Here is a 20332-nt window from a genome sequence, read left to right on the forward strand (position 1 = left end):
AAAATGTATTTTTTATAAGTTTCTGTCAAGTAGTTTTGTTTTTAGAGAGTTTAGAATTTGTCAACTTTTGGGTCATTTAGAGCATAAATAGAGCCAGGAAACGCATTTGAAGTGAAAAAAATGTGATTTTCTTAAAACGTGAATATTTTGCCTAGATTTGTATCCTATTCGATAGATATCGACGCAGAGAGCACAAAAATGTATTTTTTATAAGTTTCTGTCAAGTAGTTTTGTTTTTAGAGAGTTTAGAATTTGTCAACTTTTGGGTCATTTAAAGCATAAATAGAGCCAGGAAACGCATTTGAAGTGAAAAAAATGTGATTTTCTTAAAACGTGAATATTTTGCCTAGATTTGTATCCTATTCGATAGATATCGACGCAGAGAGCACAAAAATGTATTTTTTATAAGTTTTGGTCAAGTAGTTTTGTTTTTAGAGAGTTTTGAATTTGTCAACTTTTGGGTGATTTAGAGCATAAATAGAGCCAGGAAACGCATTTGAAGTGAAAAAAATGTGATTTTCTTTAAACGTGAATATTTTGCCTAGATTTGTATCCTATTCGATAGATATCGACGCAGAGAGCACAAAAATGTATTTTTTATAAGTTTTGGTCAAGTAGTTTTGTTTTTAGAGAGTTTTGAATTTGTCAACTTTTGGGTGATTTAGAGCATAAATAGAGCCAGGAAACGCATTTGAAGTGAAAAAAATGTGATTTTCTTAAAACGTGAATATTTTGCCTAGATTTGTATCCTATTCGATAGATATCGACGCAGAGAGCACAAAAATGTATTTTTTATAAGTTTCTGTCAAGTAGTTTTGTTTTTAGAGAGTTTAGAATTTGTCAACTTTTGGGTCATTTAGAGCATAAATAGAGCCAGGAAACGCATTTGAAGTGAAAAAAATGTGATTTTCTTAAAACGTGAATATTTTGCCTAGATTTGTATCCTATTCGATAGATATCGACGCAGAGAGCACAAAAATGTATTTTTTATAAGTTTTGGTCAAGTAGTTTTGTTTTTAGAGAGTTTTGAATTTGTCAACTTTTGGGTGATTTAGAGCATAAATAGAGCCAGGAAACGCATTTGAAGTGAAAAAAATGTGATTTTCTTTAAACGTGAATATTTTGCCTAGATTTGTATCCTATTCGATAGATATCGACGCAGAGAGCACAAAAATGTATTTTTTATAAGTTTTGGTCAAGTAGTTTTGTTTTTAGAGAGTTTTGAATTTGTCAACTTTTGGGTGATTTAGAGCATAAATAGAGCCAGGAAACGCATTTGAAGTGAAAAAAATGTGATTTTCTTAAAACGTGAATATTTTGCCTAGATTTGTATCCTATTCGATAGATATCGACGCAGAGAGCACAAAAATGTATTTTTTATAAGTTTCTGTCAAGTAGTTTTGTTTTTAGAGAGTTTTGAATTTGTCAACTTTTGGGTCATTTAGAGCATAAATAGAGCCAGGAAACGCATTTGAAGTGAAAAAAATGTGATTTTCTTAAAACGTGAATATTTTGCCTAGATTTGTATCCTATTCGATAGATATCGACGCAGAGAGCACAAAAATGTATTTTTTATAAGTTTTGGTCAAGTAGTTTTGTTTTTAGAGAGTTTTGAATTTGTCAACTTTTGGGTGATTTAGAGCATAAATAGAGCCAGGAAACGCATTTGAAGTGAAAAAAATGTGATTTTCTTTAAACGTGAATATTTTGACTAGATTTGTATCCTATTCGATAGATATCGACGCAGAGAGCACAAAAATGTATTTTTTATAAGTTTTGGTCAAGTAGTTTTGTTTTTAGAGAGTTTTGAATTTGTCAACTTTTATATCATTTAGAGCATAAATAGAGCCAGGAAACGCATTTGAAGTGAAAAAAATGTGATTTTTTAAAACGTGAATATTTGCCTAGATTTGTATCCTATTCGATAGATATCGACGCAGAGAGCACAAAAATGTATTTTTTATAAGTTTTGGTCAAGTAGTTTTGTTTTTAGAGAGTTTTGAATTTGTCAACTTTTATATCATTTAGAGCATAAATAGAGCCAGGAAACGCATTTGAAGTGAAAAAAATGTGATTTTTTAAAACGTGAATATTTTTGCCTAGATTTGTATCCTATTCGATAGATATCGACGCAGAGAGCACAAAAATGTATTTTTTATAAGTTTTGGTCAAGTAGTTTTGTTTTTAGAGAGTTTTGAATTTGTCAACTTTTATATCATTTAGAGCATAAATAGAGCCAGGAAACGCATTTGAAGTGAAAAAAATGTGATTTTTTAAAACGTGAATATTTTGCCTAGATTTGTATCCTATTCGATAGATATCGACGCAGAGAGCACAAAAATGTATTTTTTATAAGTTTTGGTCAAGTAGTTTTGTTTTTAGAGAGTTTTGAATTTGTCAACTTTTGGGTGATTTAGAGCATAAATAGAGCCAGGAAACGCATTTGAAGTGAAAAAAATGTGATTTTTTTTAAACGTGAATATTTTGACTAGATTTGTATCCTATTCGATAGATATCGACGCAGAGAGCACAAAAAATGTATTTTTTATAAGTTTTGGTCAAGTAGTTTTGTTTTTAGAGAGTTTTGAATTTGTCAACTTTTATATCATTTAGAGCATAAATAGAGCCAGGAAACGCATTTGAAGTGAAAAAAATGTGATTTTCTTTAAACGTGAATATTTTGACTAGATTTGTATCCTATTCGATAGATATCGACGCAGAGAGCACAAAAATGTATTTTTTTATAAGTTTTGGTCAATTAGGTAGTTTTGTTTTTAGAGAGTTTTGAATTTGTCAACTTTTATATCATTTAGAGCATAAATAGAGCCAGGAAACGCATTTGAAGTGAAAAAAATGTGATTTTTTAAAACGTGAATATTTTGCCTAGATTTGTATCCTATTCGATAGATATCGACGCAGAGAGCACAAAAATGTATTTTTTATAAGTTTTGGTCAAGTAGTTTTGTTTTTAGAGAGTTTTGAATTTGTCAACTTTTGGTGATTTAGAGCATAAATAGAGCCAGGAAACGCATTTGAAGTGAAAAAAATGTGATTTTCTTTAAACGTGAATATTTTGACTAGATTTGTATCCTATTCGATAGATATCGACGCAGAGAGCACAAAAATGTATTTTTTATAAGTTTTGGTCAAGTAGTTTTGTTTTTAGAGAGTTTTGAATTTGTCAACTTTTATATCATTTAGAGCATAAATAGAGCCAGGAAACGCATTTGAAGTGAAAAAAATGTGATTTTCTTAAAACGTGAATATTTTGCCTAGATTTGTATCCTATTCGATAGATATCGACGCAGAGAGCACAAAAATGTATTTTTTATAAGTTTTGGTCAAGTAGTTTTGTTTTTAGAGAGTTTTGAATTTGTCAACTTTTGGGTGATTTAGAGCATAAATAGAGCCAGGAAACGCATTTGAAGTGAAAAAAATGTGATTTTCTTTAAACGTGAATATTTTGACTAGATTTGTATCCTATTCGATAGATATCGACGCAGAGAGCACAAAAATGTATTTTTTATAAGTTTTGGTCAAGTAGTTTTGTTTTTAGAGAGTTTTGAATTTGTCAACTTTTATATCATTTAGAGCATAAATAGAGCCAGGAAACGCATTTGAAGTGAAAAAAATGTGATTTTTTAAAACGTGAATATTTTGCCTAGATTTGTATCCTATTCGATAGATATCGACGCAGAGAGCACAAAAATGTATTTTTTATAAGTTTTGGTCAAGTAGTTTTGTTTTTAGAGAGTTTTGAATTTGTCAACTTTTGGGTGATTTAGAGCATAAATAGAGCCAGGAAACGCATTTGAAGTGAAAAAAATGTGATTTTCTTTAAACGTGAATATTTTGCCTAGATTTGTATCCTATTCGATAGATATCGACGCAGAGAGCACAAAAATGTATTTTTTATAAGTTTTGGTCAATTAGGTAGTTTTGTTTTTAGAGAGTTTTGAATTTGTCAACTTTTATATCATTTAGAGCATAAATAGAGCCAGGAAACGCATTTGAAGTGAAAAAAATGTGATTTTTTAAAACGTGAATATTTTGCCTAGATTTGTATCCTATTCGATAGATATCGACGCAGAGAGCACAAAAATGTATTTTTTATAAGTTTTGGTCAAGTAGTTTTGTTTTTAGAGAGTTTTGAATTTGTCAACTTTTATATCATTTAGAGCATAAATAGAGCCAGGAAACGCATTTGAAGTGAAAAAAATGTGATTTTTTAAAACGTGAATATTTTGCCTAGATTTGTATCCTATTCGATAGATATCGACGCAGAGAGCACAAAAATGTATTTTTTATAAGTTTTGGTCAAGTAGTTTTGTTTTTAGAGAGTTTTGAATTTGTCAACTTTTATATCATTTAGAGCATAAATAGAGCCAGGAAACGCATTTGAAGTGAAAAAAATGTGATTTTCGTAAAACGTGAATATTTTGCCTAGATTTGTATCCTATTCGATAGATATCGACGCAGAGAGCACAAAAATGTATTTTTTATAAGTTTTGGTCAAGCAGTTTTGTTTTTAGAGAGTTTTGAATTTGTCAACTTTTATATCATTTAGAGCATAAATAGAGCCAGGAAACGCATTTGAAGTGAAAAAAATGTGATTTTTTAAAACGTGAATATTTTGCCTAGATTTGTATCCTATTCGATAGATATCGACGCAGAGAGCACAAAAATGTATTTTTTATAAGTTTTGGTCAAGTAGTTTTGTTTTTAGAGAGTTTTGAATTTGTCAACTTTTATATCATTTAGAGCATAAATAGAGCCAGGAAACGCATTTGAAGTGAAAAAAATGTGATTTTCGTAAAACGTGAATATTTTGCCTAGATTTGTATCCTATTCGATAGATATCGACGCAGAGAGCACAAAAATGTATTTTTTATAAGTTTTGGTCAATTAGGTAGTTTTGTTTTTAGAGAGTTTTGAATTTGTCAACTTTTATATCATTTAGAGCATAAATAGAGCCAGGAAACGCATTTGAAGTGAAAAAAATGTGATTTTTTAAAACGTGAATATTTTGCCTAGATTTGTATCCTATTCGATAGATATCGACGCAGAGAGCACAAAAATGTATTTTTTATAAGTTTTGGTCAAGTAGTTTTGTTTTTAGAGAGTTTTGAATTTGTCAACTTTTATATCATTTAGAGCATAAATAGAGCCAGGAAACGCATTTGAAGTGAAAAAAATGTGATTTTCTTAAGACGTGAATATTTTGCCTAGATTTGTATCCTATTCGATAGATATCGACGCAGAGAGCACAAAAATGTATTTTTTATAAGTTTTGGTCAAGTAGTTTTGTTTTTAGAGAGTTTTGAATTTGTCAACTTTTGGGTCATTTAGAGCATAAATAGAGCCAGGAAACGCATTTGAAGTGAAAAAAATGTGATTTTCCTAAGACGTGAATATTTTGCCTAGATTTGTATCCTATTCGATAGATATCGACGCAGAGAGCACAAAAATGTATTTTTTATAAGTTTTGGTCAAGTAGTTTTGTTTTTAGAGAGTTTTGAATTTGTCAACTTTTATATCATTTAGAGCATAAATAGAGCCAGGAAACGCATTTGAAGTGAAAAAAATGTGATTTTTTTAAAACGTGAATATTTTGCCTAGATTTGTATCCTATTCGATAGATATCGACGCAGAGAGCACAAAAATGTATTTTTTATAAGTTTTGGTCAAGTAGTTTTGTTTTTAGAGAGTTTTGAATTTGTTAACTTTTATATCATTTAGAGCATAAATAGAGCCAGGAAACGCATTTGAAGTGAAAAAATGTGATTTTCTTATAACGTGAATATTTTGCCTAGATTTGTATCCTATTCGATAGATATCGACGCAGAGAGCACAAAAATGTATTTTTTATAAGTTTTGGTCAAGTAGTTTTGTTTTTAGAGAGTTTTGAATTTGTCAACTTTTGGGTCATTTAGAGCATAAATAGAGCCAGGAAACGCATATGAAGTGAAAAAAATGTGATTTTCCTAAGACGTGAATATTTTGCCTAGATTTGTATCCTATTCGATAGATATCGACGCAGAGAGCACAAAAATGTATTTTTTATAAGTTTTGGTCAAGTAGTTTTGTTTTTAGAGAGTTTTGAATTTGTTAACTTTTATATCATTTAGAGCATAAATAGAGCCAGGAAACGCATTTGAAGTGAAAAAATGTGATTTTCTTATAACGTGAATATTTTGCCTAGATTTGTATCCTATTCGATAGATATCGACGCAGAGAGCACAAAAATGTATTTTTTATAAGTTTTGGTCAAGTAGTTTTGTTTTTAGAGAGTTTTGAATTTGTCAACTTTTATATCATTTAGAGCATAAATAGAGCCAGGAAACGCATTTGAAGTGAAAAAAATGTGATTTTTTAAAACGTGAATATTTTGCCTAGATTTGTATCCTATTCGATAGATATCGACGCAGAGAGCACAAAAATGTATTTTTTATAAGTTTTGGTCAAGTAGTTTTGTTTTTAGAGAGTTTTGAATTTGTCAACTTTTGGGTGATTTAGAGCATAAATAGAGCCAGGAAACGCATTTGAAGTGAAAAAAATGTGATTTTCTTTAAACGTGAATATTTTGACTAGATTTGTATCCTATTCGATAGATATCGACGCAGAGAGCACAAAAATGTATTTTTTATAAGTTTTGGTCAATTAGGTAGTTTTGTTTTTAGAGAGTTTTGAATTTGTCAACTTTTATATCATTTAGAGCATAAATAGAGCCAGGAAACGCATTTGAAGTGAAAAAAATGTGATTTTTTAAAACGTGAATATTTTGCCTAGATTTGTATCCTATTCGATAGATATCGACGCAGAGAGCACAAAAATGTATTTTTTATAAGTTTTGGTCAAGTAGTTTTGTTTTTAGAGAGTTTTGAATTTGTCAACTTTTATATCATTTAGAGCATAAATAGAGCCAGGAAACGCATTTGAAGTGAAAAAAATGTGATTTTTTAAAACGTGAATATTTTGCCTAGATTTGTATCCTATTCGATAGATATCGACGCAGAGAGCACAAAAATGTATTTTTTATAAGTTTTGGTCAAGTAGTTTTGTTTTTAGAGAGTTTTGAATTTGTCAACTTTTATATCATTTAGAGCATAAATAGAGCCAGGAAACGCATTTGAAGTGAAAAAAATGTGATTTTCGTAAAACGTGAATATTTTGCCTAGATTTGTATCCTATTCGATAGATATCGACGCAGAGAGCACAAAAATGTATTTTTTATAAGTTTTGGTCAATTAGGTAGTTTTGTTTTTAGAGAGTTTTGAATTTGTCAACTTTTATATCATTTAGAGCATAAATAGAGCCAGGAAACGCATTTGAAGTGAAAAAAATGTGATTTTTTAAAACGTGAATATTTTGCCTAGATTTGTATCCTATTCGATAGATATCGACGCAGAGAGCACAAAAATGTATTTTTTATAAGTTTTGGTCAAGTAGTTTTGTTTTTAGAGAGTTTTGAATTTGTCAACTTTTATATCATTTAGAGCATAAATAGAGCCAGGAAACGCATTTGAAGTGAAAAAAATGTGATTTTCTTAAGACGTGAATATTTTGCCTAGATTTGTATCCTATTCGATAGATATCGACGCAGAGAGCACAAAAATGTATTTTTTATAAGTTTTGGTCAAGTAGTTTTGTTTTTAGAGAGTTTTGAATTTGTCAACTTTTGGGTCATTTAGAGCATAAATAGAGCCAGGAAACGCATTTGAAGTGAAAAAAATGTGATTTTCCTAAGACGTGAATATTTTGCCTAGATTTGTATCCTATTCGATAGATATCGACGCAGAGAGCACAAAAATGTATTTTTTATAAGTTTTGGTCAAGTAGTTTTGTTTTTAGAGAGTTTTGAATTTGTCAACTTTTATATCATTTAGAGCATAAATAGAGCCAGGAAACGCATTTGAAGTGAAAAAAATGTGATTTTTTTAAAACGTGAATATTTTGCCTAGATTTGTATCCTATTCGATAGATATCGACGCAGAGAGCACAAAAATGTATTTTTTATAAGTTTTGGTCAAGTAGTTTTGTTTTTAGAGAGTTTTGAATTTGTTAACTTTTATATCATTTAGAGCATAAATAGAGCCAGGAAACGCATTTGAAGTGAAAAAATGTGATTTTCTTATAACGTGAATATTTTGCCTAGATTTGTATCCTATTCGATAGATATCGACGCAGAGAGCACAAAAATGTATTTTTTATAAGTTTTGGTCAAGTAGTTTTGTTTTTAGAGAGTTTTGAATTTGTCAACTTTTGGGTCATTTAGAGCATAAATAGAGCCAGGAAACGCATATGAAGTGAAAAAAATGTGATTTTCCTAAGACGTGAATATTTTGCCTAGATTTGTATCCTATTCGATAGATATCGACGCAGAGAGCACAAAAATGTATTTTTTATAAGTTTTGGTCAAGTAGTTTTGTTTTTAGAGAGTTTTGAATTTGTTAACTTTTATATCATTTAGAGCATAAATAGAGCCAGGAAACGCATTTGAAGTGAAAAAATGTGATTTTCTTATAACGTGAATATTTTGCCTAGATTTGTATCCTATTCGATAGATATCGACGCAGAGAGCACAAAAATGTATTTTTTATAAGTTTTGGTCAAGTAGTTTTGTTTTTAGAGAGTTTTGAATTTGTTAACTTTTATATCATTTAGAGCATAAATAGAGCCAGGAAACGCATTTGAAGTGAAAAAATGTGATTTTTTTAAAACGTGAATATTTTGCCTAGATTTGTATCCTATTCGATAGATATCGACGCAGAGAGCACAAAAATGTATTTTTTATAAGTTTTGGTCAAGTAGTTTTGTTTTTAGAGAGTTTTGAATTTGTCAACTTTTATATCATTTAGAGCATAAATAGAGCCAGGAAACGCATTTGAAGTGAAAAAAATGTGATTTTTTTTAAAACGTGAATATTTTGCCTAGATTTGTATCCTATTCGATAGATATCGACGCAGAGAGCACAAAAATGTATTTTTTATAAGTTTTGGTCAAGTAGTTTTGTTTTTAGAGAGTTTTGAATTTGTCAACTTTTATATCATTTAGAGCATAAATAGAGCCAGGAAACGCATTTGAAGTGAAAAAAATGTGATTTTCTTAAGACGTGAATATTTTGCCTAGATTTGTATCCTATTCGATAGATATCGACGCAGAGAGCACAAAAATGTATTTTTTATAAGTTTTGGTCAAGCAGTTTTGTTTTTAGAGAGTTTTGAATTTGTCAACTTTTATATCATTTAGAGCATAAATAGAGCCAGGAAACGCATTTGAAGTGAAAAAAATGTGATTTTCTTTAAACGTGAATATTTTGACTAGATTTGTATCCTATTCGATAGATATCGACGCAGAGAGCACAAAAATGTATTTTTTATAAGTTTTGGTCAATTAGGTAGTTTTGTTTTTAGAGAGTTTTGAATTTGTCAACTTTTATATCATTTAGAGCATAAATAGAGCCAGGAAACGCATTTGAAGTGAAAAAAATGTGATTTTTTAAAACGTGAATATTTTGCCTAGATTTGTATCCTATTCGATAGATATCGACGCAGAGAGCACAAAAATGTATTTTTTATAAGTTTTGGTCAAGTAGTTTTGTTTTTAGAGAGTTTTGAATTTGTCAACTTTTATATCATTTAGAGCATAAATAGAGCCAGGAAACGCATTTGAAGTGAAAAAAATGTGATTTTTTAAAACGTGAATATTTTGCCTAGATTTGTATCCTATTCGATAGATATCGACGCAGAGAGCACAAAAATGTATTTTTTATAAGTTTTGGTCAAGTAGTTTTGTTTTTAGAGAGTTTTGAATTTGTCAACTTTTATATCATTTAGAGCATAAATAGAGCCAGGAAACGCATTTGAAGTGAAAAAAATGTGATTTTCTTAAAACGTGAATATTTTGCCTAGATTTGTATCCTATTCGATAGATATCGACGCAGAGAGCACAAAAATGTATTTTTTATAAGTTTTGGTCAAGCAGTTTTGTTTTTAGAGAGTTTTGAATTTGTCAACTTTTATATCATTTAGAGCATAAATAGAGCCAGGAAACGCATTTGAAGTGAAAAAAATGTGATTTTTTAAAACGTGAATATTTTGAATAGATTTGTATCCTATTCGATAGATATCGACGCAGAGAGCACAAAAATGTATTTTTTATAAGTTTTGGTCAAGTAGTTTTGTTTTTAGAGAGTTTTGAATTTGTCAACTTTTATATCATTTAGAGCATAAATAGAGCCAGGAAACGCATTTGAAGTGAAAAAAATGTGATTTTCTTAAAACGTGAATATTTTGCCTAGATTTGTATCCTATTCGATAGATATCGACGCAGAGAGCACAAAAATGTATTTTTTATAAGTTTTGGTCAAGTAGTTTTGTTTTTAGAGAGTTTTGAATTTGTCAACTTTTATATCATTTAGAGCATAAATAGAGCCAGGAAACGCATTTGAAGTGAAAAAAATGTGATTTTCGTAAAACGTGAATATTTTGCCTAGATTTGTATCCTATTCGATAGATATCGACGCAGAGAGCACAAAAATGTATTTTTTATAAGTTTTGGTCAAGCAGTTTTGTTTTTAGAGAGTTTTGAATTTGTCAACTTTTATATCATTTAGAGCATAAATAGAGCCAGGAAACGCATTTGAAGTGAAAAAAATGTGATTTTCTTAAAACGTGAATATTTTGCCTAGATTTGTATCCTATTCGATAGATATCGACGCAGAGAGCACAAAAATGTATTTTTTATAAGTTTTGGTCAAGTAGTTTTGTTTTTAGAGAGTTTTGAATTTGTCAACTTTTATATCATTTAGAGCATAAATAGAGCCAGGAAACGCATTTGAAGTGAAAAAAATGTGATTTTCGTAAAACGTGAATATTTTGCCTAGATTTGTATCCTATTCGATAGATATCGACGCAGAGAGCACAAAAATGTATTTTTTATAAGTTTTGGTCAAGCAGTTTTGTTTTTAGAGAGTTTTGAATTTGTCAACTTTTATATCATTTAGAGCATAAATAGAGCCAGGAAACGCATTTGAAGTGAAAAAAATGTGATTTTCTTAAAACGTGAATATTTTGCCTAGATTTGTATCCTATTCGATAGATATCGACGCAGAGAGCACAAAAATGTATTTTTTATAAGTTTTGGTCAAGTAGTTTTGTTTTTAGAGAGTTTTGAATTTGTCAACTTTTATATCATTTAGAGCATAAATAGAGCCAGGAAACGCATTTGAAGTGAAAAAAATGTGATTTTTTTAAAACGTGAATATTTTGCCTAGATTTGTATCCTATTCGATAGATATCGACGCAGAGAGCACAAAAATGTATTTTTTATAAGTTTTGGTCAAGTAGTTTTGTTTTTAGAGAGTTTTGAATTTGTCAACTTTTATATCATTTAGAGCATAAATAGAGCCAGGAAACGCATTTGAAGTGAAAAAAATGTGATTTTTTTAAAACGTGAATATTTTGCCTAGATTTATATCCTATTCGATAGATATCGACGCAGAGAGCACAAAAATGTATTTTTTATAAGTTTTGGTCAAGTAGTTTTGTTTTTAGAGAGTTTTGAATTTGTCAACTTTTATATCATTTAGAGCATAAATAGAGCCAGGAAACGCATTTGAAGTGAAAAAAATGTGATTTTCTTAAAACGTGAATATTTTGCCTAGATTTTATAAGTTTTGGTCAAGTAGTTTTGTTTTTAGAGAGTTTTGAATTTGTCAACTTTTATATCATTTAGAGCATAAATAGAGCCAGGAAACGCATTTGAAGTGAAAAAAATGTGATTTTTTTAAAACGTGAATATTTTGCCTAGATTTGTATCCTATTCGATAGATATCGACGCAGAGAGCACAAAAATGTATTTTTTATAAGTTTTGGTCAAGTAGTTTTGTTTTTAGAGAGTTTTGAATTTGTTTTTAGAGAGTTTTGAATTTGTCAACTTTTATATCATTTAGAACATAAATAGAGCCAGGAAACGAATTTGAAGTGAAAAAAATGTGATTTTCTATAAATAGAGCCAGGAAACGAATTTGAAGTGAAAAAAATGTGATTTTCTTAAAACGTGAATATTTTGCCTAGATTTGTATCCTATTCGATAGATATCGACGCAGAGAGCACAAAAATGTATTTTTTATAAGTTTTGGTCAAGCAGTTTTGTTTTTAGAGAGTTTTGAATTTGTCAACTTTTATATCATTTAGAGCATAAATAGAGCCAGGAAACGCATTTGAAGTGAAAAAAATGTGATTTTCTTAAAACGTGAATATTTTGCCTAGATTTTATAAGTTTTGGTCAAGTAGTTTTGTTTTTAGAGAGTTTTGAATTTGTCAACTTTTATATCATTTAGAGCATAAATAGAGCCAGGAAACGCATTTGAAGTGAAAAAAATGTGATTTTCTTAAAACGTGAATATTTTGCCTAGATTTTATAAGTTTTGGTCAAGTAGTTTTGTTTTTAGAGAGTTTTGAATTTGTCAACTTTTATATCATTTAGAGCATAAATAGAGCCAGGAAACGCATTTGAAGTGAAAAAAATGTGATTTTCTTAAAACGTGAATATTTTGCCTAGATTTTATAAGTTTTGGTCAAGTAGTTTTGTTTTTAGAGAGTTTTGAATTTGTCAACTTTTATATCATTTAGAGCATAAATAGAGCCAGGAAACGCATTTGAAGTGAAAAAAATGTGATTTTCTTAAAACGTGAATATTTTGCCTAGATTTGTATCCTATTCGATAGATATCGACGCAGAGAGCACAAAAATGTATTTTTTATAAGTTTTGGTCAAGTAGTTTTGTTTTTAGAGAGTTTTGAATTTGTCAACTTTTATATCATTTAGAACATAGGTAAATAGAGCCAGGAAACGAATTTGAAGTGAAAAAAATGTGATTTTCTTAAAACGTGAATATTTTGCCTAGATTTGTATCCTATTCGATAGATATCGACGCAGAGAGCACAAAAATGTATTTTTTATAAGTTTTGGTCAAGTAGTTTTGTTTTTAGAGAGTTTTGAATTTGTTTTTAGAGAGTTTTGAATTTGTCAACTTTTATATCATTTAGAACATAAATAGAGCCAGGAAACGAATTTGAAGTGAAAAAAATGTGATTTTCTATAAATAGAGCCAGGAAACGAATTTGAAGTGAAAAAAATGTGATTTTCTTAAAACGTGAATATTTTGCCTAGATTTGTATCCTATTCGATAGATATCGACGCAGAGAGCACAAAAATGTATTTTTTATAAGTTTTGGTCAAGTAGTTTTGTTTTTAGAGAGTTTTGAATTTGTTTTTAGAGAGTTTTGAATTTGTCAACTTTTATATCATTTAGAACATAAATAGAGCCAGGAAACGAATTTGAAGTGAAAAAAATGTGATTTTCTATAAATAGAGCCAGGAAACGAATTTGAAGTGAAAAAAATGTGATTTTCTTAAAACGTGAATATTTTGCCTAGATTTGTATCCTATTCGATAGATATCGACGCAGAGAGCACAAAAATGTATTTTTTATAAGTTTTGGTCAAGTAGTTTTGTTTTTAGAGAGTTTTGAATTTGTTTTTAGAGAGTTTTGAATTTGTTTTTAGAGAGTTTTGAATTTGTCAACTTTTATATCATTTAGAGCATAAATAGAGCCAGGAAACGCATTTGAAGTGAAAAAAATGTGATTTTCGTAAAACGTGAATATTTTGCCTAGATTTGTATCCTATTCGATAGATATCGACGCAGAGAGCACAAAAATGTATTTTTTATAAGTTTTGGTCAATTAGGTAGTTTTGTTTTTAGAGAGTTTTGAATTTGTCAACTTTTATATCATTTAGAGCATAAATAGAGCCAGGAAACGCATTTGAAGTGAAAAAAATGTGATTTTCGTAAAACGTGAATATTTTGCCTAGATTTGTATCCTATTCGATAGATATCGACGCAGAGAGCACAAAAATGTATTTTTTATAAGTTTTGGTCAAGTAGTTTTGTTTTTAGAGAGTTTTGAATTTGTCAACTTTTATATCATTTAGAGCATAAATAGAGCCAGGAAACGCATTTGAAGTGAAAAAAATGTGATTTTCTTAAAACGTGAATATTTTGCCTAGATTTGTATCCTATTCGATAGATATCGACGCAGAGAGCACAAAAATGTATTTTTTATAAGTTTTGGTCAAGTAGTTTTGTTTTTAGAGAGTTTTGAATTTGTCAACTTTTATATCATTTAGAGCATAAATAGAGCCAGGAAACGCATTTGAAGTGAAAAAAATGTGATTTTCGTAAAACGTGAATATTTTGCCTAGATTTGTATCCTATTCGATAGATATCGACGCAGAGAGCACAAAAATGTATTTTTTATAAGTTTTGGTCAAGCAGTTTTGTTTTTAGAGAGTTTTGAATTTGTCAACTTTTATATCATTTAGAGCATAAATAGAGCCAGGAAACGCATTTGAAGTGAAAAAAATGTGATTTTCTTAAAACGTGAATATTTTGCCTAGATTTGTATCCTATTCGATAGATATCGACGCAGAGAGCACAAAAATGTATTTTTTATAAGTTTTGGTCAAGTAGTTTTGTTTTTAGAGAGTTTTGAATTTGTCAACTTTTATATCATTTAGAGCATAAATAGAGCCAGGAAACGCATTTGAAGTGAAAAAAATGTGATTTTCGTAAAACGTGAATATTTTGCCTAGATTTGTATCCTATTCGATAGATATCGACGCAGAGAGCACAAAAATGTATTTTTTATAAGTTTTGGTCAAGCAGTTTTGTTTTTAGAGAGTTTTGAATTTGTCAACTTTTATATCATTTAGAGCATAAATAGAGCCAGGAAACGCATTTGAAGTGAAAAAAATGTGATTTTCTTAAAACGTGAATATTTTGCCTAGATTTGTATCCTATTCGATAGATATCGACGCAGAGAGCACAAAAATGTATTTTTTATAAGTTTTGGTCAAGTAGTTTTGTTTTTAGAGAGTTTTGAATTTGTCAACTTTTATATCATTTAGAGCATAAATAGAGCCAGGAAACGCATTTGAAGTGAAAAAAATGTGATTTTCGTAAAACGTGAATATTTTGCCTAGATTTGTATCCTATTCGATAGATATCGACGCAGAGAGCACAAAAATGTATTTTTTATAAGTTTTGGTCAAGCAGTTTTGTTTTTAGAGAGTTTTGAATTTGTCAACTTTTATATCATTTAGAGCATAAATAGAGCCAGGAAACGCATTTGAAGTGAAAAAAATGTGATTTTCTTAAAACGTGAATATTTTGCCTAGATTTGTATCCTATTCGATAGATATCGACGCAGAGAGCACAAAAATGTATTTTTTATAAGTTTTGGTCAAGTAGTTTTGTTTTTAGAGAGTTTTGAATTTGTCAACTTTTATATCATTTAGAGCATAAATAGAGCCAGGAAACGCATTTGAAGTGAAAAAAATGTGATTTTTTTAAAACGTGAATATTTTGCCTAGATTTGTATCCTATTCGATAGATATCGACGCAGAGAGCACAAAAATGTATTTTTTATAAGTTTTGGTCAAGTAGTTTTGTTTTTAGAGAGTTTTGAATTTGTCAACTTTTATATCATTTAGAGCATAAATAGAGCCAGGAAACGCATTTGAAGTGAAAAAAATGTGATTTTCTTAAAACGTGAATATTTTGCCTAGATTTTATAAGTTTTGGTCAAGTAGTTTTGTTTTTAGAGAGTTTTGAATTTGTCAACTTTTATATCATTTAGAGCATAAATAGAGCCAGGAAACGCATTTGAAGTGAAAAAAATGTGATTTTTTTAAAACGTGAATATTTTGCCTAGATTTGTATCCTATTCGATAGATATCGACGCAGAGAGCACAAAAATGTATTTTTTATAAGTTTTGGTCAAGTAGTTTTGTTTTTAGAGAGTTTTGAATTTGTCAACTTTTATATCATTTAGAGCATAAATAGAGCCAGGAAACGCATTTGAAGTGAAAAAAATGTGATTTTCTTAAAACGTGAATATTTTGCCTAGATTTTATAAGTTTTGGTCAAGTAGTTTTGTTTTTAGAGAGTTTTGAATTTGTCAACTTTTATATCATTTAGAGCATAAATAGAGCCAGGAAACGCATTTGAAGTGAAAAAAATGTGATTTTCTTAAAACGTGAATATTTTGCCTAGATTTGTATCCTATTCGATAGATATCGACGCAGAGAGCACAAAAATGTATTTTTTATAAGTTTTGGTCAAGTAGTTTTGTTTTTAGAGAGTTTTGAATTTGTCAACTTTTATATCATTTAGAACATAAATAGAGCCAGGAAACGAATTTGAAGTGAAAAAAATGTGATTTTCTTAAAACGTGAATATTTTGCCTAGATTTGTATCCTATTCGATAGATATCGACGCAGAGAGCACAAAAATGTATTTTTTATAAGTTTTGGTCAAGTAGTTTTGTTTTTAGAGAGTTTTGAATTTGTTTTTAGAGAGTTTTGAATTTGTCAACTTTTATATCATTTAGAACATAAATAGAGCCAGGAAACGAATTTGAAGTGAAAAAAAATGTGATTTTCTTAAAACGTGAATATTTTGCCTAGATTTGTATCCTATTCGATAGATATCGACGCAGAGAGCACAAAAATGTATTTTTTATAAGTTTTGGTCAAGTAGTTTTGTTTTTAGAGAGTTTTGAATTTGTCAACTTTTATATCATTTAGAGCATAAATAGAGCCAGGAAACGCATTTGAAGTGAAAAAAATGTGATTTTCTTAAAACGTGAATATTTTGCCTAGATTTGTATCCTATTCGATAGATATCGACGCAGAGAGCACAAAAATGTATTTTTTATAAGTTTTGGTCAAGTAGTTTTGTTTTTAGAGAGTTTTGAATTTGTCAACTTTTATATCATTTAGAGCATAAATAGAGCCAGGAAACGCATTTGAAGTGAAAAAAATGTGATTTTCTTAAAACGTGAATATTTTGCCTAGATTTGTATCCTATTCGATAGATATCGACGCAGAGAGCACAAAAATGTATTTTTTATAAGTTTTGGTCAAGTAGTTTTGTTTTTAGAGAGTTTTGAATTTGTCAACTTTTATATCATTTAGAGCATAAATAGAGCCAGGAAACGCATTTGAAGTGAAAAAAATGTGATTTTTTTAAAACGTGAATATTTTGCCTAGATTTGTATCCTATTCGATAGATATCGACGCAGAGAGCACAAAAATGTATTTTTTATAAGTTTTGGTCAAGTAGTTTTGTTTTTAGAGAGTTTTGAATTTGTCAACTTTTATATCATTTTTTAACGCATTTGAAGTGAAAAAAATGTGATTTTCTTAAAACGTGAATATTTTGCCTAGATTTGTATCCTATTCGATAGATATCGACGCAGAGAGCACAAAAATGTATTTTTTATAAGTTTTGGTCAAGTAGTTTTGTTTTTAGAGAGTTTTGAATTTGTCAACTTTTGGGTGATTTAGAGCATAAATAGAGCCAGGAAACGCATTTGAAGTGAAAAAAATGTGATTTTCTTAAAACGTGAATATTTTGCCTAGATTTGTATCCTATTCGATAGATATCGACGCAGAGAGCACAAAAATGTATTTTTTATAAGTTTTGGTCAAGTAGTTTTGTTTTTAGAGAGTTTTGAATTTGTCAACTTTTATATCATTTAGAGCATAAATAGAGCCAGGAAACGCATTTGAAGTGAAAAAAATGTGATTTTTTTAAAACGTGAATATTTTGCCTAGATTTGTATCCTATTCGATAGATATAGACGCAGAGAGCACAAAAATGTATTTTTTATAAGTTTTGGTCAAGTAGTTTTGTTTTTAGAGAGTTTTGAATTTGTCAACTTTTATATCATTTAGAGCATAAATAGAGCCAGGAAACGCATTTGAAGTGAAAAAATGTGATTTTTTTTAAACGTGAATATTTTGCCTAGATTTGTATCCTATTCGATAGATATCGACGCAGAGAGCACAAAAATGTATTTTTTATAAGTTTTGGTCAAGTAGTTTTGTTTTTAGAGAGTTTTGAATTTGTCAACTTTTATATCATTTAGAGCATAAATAGAGCCAGGAAACGCATTTGAAGTGAAAAAATGTGATTTTTTTTAAACGTGAATATTTTGCCTAGATTTGTATCCTATTCGATAGATATCGACGCAGAGAGCACAAAAATGTATTTTTTATAAGTTTTGGTCAAGTAGTTTTGTTTTTAGAGAGTTTTGAATTTGTCAACTTTTATATCATTTAGAGCATAAATAGAGCCAGGAAACGCATTTGAAGTGAAAAAAATGTGATTTTTTTAAAACGTGAATATTTTGCCTAGATTTGTATCCTATTCGATAGATATAGACGCAGAGAGCACAAAATGTATTTTTTATAAGTTTTGGTCAAGTAGTTTTGTTTTTAGAGAGTTTTGAATTTGTCAACTTTTATATCATTTAGAGCATAAATAGAGCCAGGAAACGCATTTGAAGTGAAAAAATGTGATTTTTTTAAAACGTGAATATTTTGCCTAGATTTGTATCCTATTCGATAGATATCGACGCAGAGAGCACAAAAATGTATTTTTTATAAGTTTTGGTCAAGTAGTTTTGTTTTTAGAGAGTTTTGAATTTGTCAACTTTTATATCATTTAGAGCATAAATAGAGCCAGGAAACGCATTTGAAGTGAAAAAAATGTGATTTTTTTAAAACGTGAATATTTTGCCTAGATTTGTATCCTATTCGATAGATATCGACGCAGAGAGCACAAAAATGTATTTTTTATAAGTTTTGGTCAAGTAGTTTTGTTTTTAGAGAGTTTTGAATTTGTCAACTTTTATATCATTTAGAGCATAAATAGAGCCAGGAAACGCATTTGAAGTGAAAAATGTGATTTTTTTAAAACGTGAATATTTTGCCTAGATTTGCTATCCTATTCGATAGATATCGACGCAGAGAGCACAAAAATGTATTTTTTATAAGTTTTGGTCAAGTAGTTTTGTTTTTAGAGAGTTTTGAATTTGTCAACTTTTATATCATTTAGAGCATAAATAGAGCCAGGAAACGCATTTGAAGTGAAAAAAATGTGATTTTCTTAAAACGTGAATATTTTGCCTAGATTTGTATCCTATTCCTATATTTGACGCAGAGAGCACAAAAATGTATTTTTTATAAGTTTTGGTCAAGTAGTTTTGTTTTTAGAGAGTTTTGAATTTGTCAACTTTTGGGTCATTTAGAGCATAAATAGAGCCAGGAAACGCATTTGAAGTGAAAAAAATGTGATTTTTTTAAAACGTGAATATTTTGCCTAGATTTGTATCCTATTCGATAGATATCGACGCAGAGAGCACAAAAATGTATTTTTTTTAAGTTTTGGTCAAGTAGTTTTGTTTTTAGAGAGTTTTGAATTTGTCAACTTTTGGGTGATTTAGAGCATAAATAGAGCCAGGAAACGCATTTGAAGTGAAAAAAATGTGATTTTCTTAAAACGTGAATATTTTGCCTAGATTTGTATCCTATTCGATAGATATCGACGCAGAGAGCACAACAATGTATTTTTTATAAGTTTTGGTCAAGTAGTTTTGTTTTAGAGAGTTTTTAATTTGTCAACTTTTATATCATTTAGAGCATAAATAGAGCCAGAAAACGCATTTGAAGTGAAAAAAATGTGATTTTTTTAAAACGTGAATATTTTGCCTAGATTTGTATCCTATTCGATAGATATCGACGCAGAGAGCACAACAATGTATTTTTTATAAGTTTTGGTCAAGTAGTTTTGTTTTTAGAGAGTTTTGAATTTGTCAACTTTTATATCATTTAGAGCATAAATAGAGCCAGGAAACGCATTTGAAGTGAAAAAAATGTGATTTTCTTAAAACGTGAATATTTTGCCTAGATTTGTATCCTATTCGATAGATATCGACGCAGAGAGCACAACAATGTATTTTTTATAAGTTTTGGTCAAGTAGTTTTGTTTTTAGAGAGTTTTTAATTTGTCAACTTTTATATCATTTAGAGCATAAATAGAGCCAGAAAACGCATTTGAAGTGAAAAAAATGTGATTTTTTAAAACGTGAATATTTTGCCTAGATTTGTATCCTATTCGATAGATATCGACGCAGAGAGCACAACAATGTATTTTTTATAAGTTTTGGTCAAGTAGTTTTGTTTTTAGAGAGTTTTGAATTTGTCAACTTTTATATCATTTAGAGCATAAATAGAGCCAGGAAACGCATTTGAAGTGAAAAAAATGTGATTTTTTTAAAACGTGAATATTTTGCCTAGATTTGTATCCTATTCGATAGATATCGACGCAGAGAGCACAACAATGTATTTTTTATAAGTTTTGGTCAAGTAGTTTTGTTTTTAGAGAGTTTTGAATTTGTCAAACTTTTATATCATTTA

Source organism: Episyrphus balteatus, chromosome 3 (assembly GCF_945859705.1).
Source record: "Episyrphus balteatus chromosome 3, idEpiBalt1.1, whole genome shotgun sequence".
NCBI lineage: Eukaryota > Metazoa > Arthropoda > Insecta > Diptera > Syrphidae > Episyrphus > Episyrphus balteatus.